The sequence below is a fragment of the Ornithorhynchus anatinus genome, chromosome 3 (genome assembly GCF_004115215.2).
Source record: "Ornithorhynchus anatinus isolate Pmale09 chromosome 3, mOrnAna1.pri.v4, whole genome shotgun sequence".
NCBI lineage: Eukaryota > Metazoa > Chordata > Mammalia > Monotremata > Ornithorhynchidae > Ornithorhynchus > Ornithorhynchus anatinus.
In genome coordinates, this window is record NC_041730.1 from 115,151,320 (window position 1) to 115,152,618 (window position 1,299).

The 1,299-nt window shown below is 43.5% G+C and overlaps 1 non-coding gene across 1 annotated transcript; it reads right to left on the reverse strand.

Moving 5' to 3' along the window:
* Nucleotides 1-920: 920 nt before the first annotated feature.
* LOC114810360 lies at nucleotides 921-1,058 on the reverse strand. The gene has a single exon (XR_003758061.1). It is a non-coding gene; the product is annotated as a small nucleolar RNA SNORA7 (small nucleolar RNA).
* Nucleotides 1,059-1,299: the final 241 nt, after the last annotated feature.

The following is a 1,299-nucleotide window of genomic DNA, read 5'->3' on the forward strand; positions in this document are numbered from 1 at the left end:
AGTTGGGTACCAGTAAAGGACAATATGACCACCTTTGGATATCACTGTTTTGTCTGAAAAAAGGCTCTATTTGTGTCACTTACAAATGAGCACTTTACCTGTTGCAGGCAAGGCTGGCTGTAGTCATGTCCAGTCTCCTTGCTGATGGTTCCAATTGACTTTTTGAGAGAGTAATTGCCCCGGTTGGTCACGGGAGAAAGGAGGAAGTGATGCACAGAGCTCATCAGAGTTTATCAGTCTCTCCAGGCAGGACTTACCCAGCAAGGCCTTCCAAAATGGAAGGATTTTTCAAAACTCAATCTTTTATGACACCCGAATACATGTCAAGGCAGCCCCATGTTTTATGGCTCTAAAGACTCCCCTGGTGCGACTTCATCTACAAAGGGTAGCTGTGACATGAAGGGTTTCAATAAGTCCTGCTGCTGATTTAGGGGACATAAAAGTCAAAATGGAAGGTCAATGCCATTGAGATTTTTCCTTCCTGAAGCACAAATCTTTTCTCTTTTGGACCTTTAATCAGGTGGCCCAATGCACACAGGATGGCATGTATACTTTCCGTTCGGATAGTCTGTTTTTTGATGGTATAAACTCAGTTTCTTTCCCAAACAAAATAATACTATTAACTTCCACCTGGTCACACCCTCCAATAATAGATCAATCAGTCAAACAATAGTATTTATTGAATGGCTGCTATACATCGTCTTGTCTTATGCTGTAGAGTTGTCTCTGACCCATAGTGACTCCATGGACACATCTCTCCCAGAACGTCTCACTCTCCATCTGCAATCACTCCGGTAGTGTACCCATAGAATTTTCTTGGTAAAAATACGGACGTGGTTTACCACTGCCTCCTTCCACACAGTAAATTTGAGTCTCTAACACTCTCCTGTGCCACTGCTGCCCGGCACAGACAAGTTTTGATTTGCAGCAGATTGCCTTCCTCTTGCTAGCCACTGCCCAAGCTAGGAATGGAATGGGTAAGCCTCTGCTTGACTCTCCCACCCGTAGTCGAGACTGGTAGATTACTGGAAACTCTCCAGGTGCAACCCTGAGAGGGACATTGTAGATATAGGTGATTTAAAATCAGTTTTACATGGTTAGGTCAAGGGAGATGATTTTTCCAAAGCCATGAATTCAAATTATTCAGTTATTTTGAAGTCAGAGAGAAGTTTGGATGTCCTTTCATAATGATACATAAACCTGCCACGATGTTAAGTTTGAGATTACAGGTTCAGAGCTTGAGAGCAGCATGGGCTAATAGAAAGAGCACGGGGTTGGGAATCAGAAGACCTCGGCTCT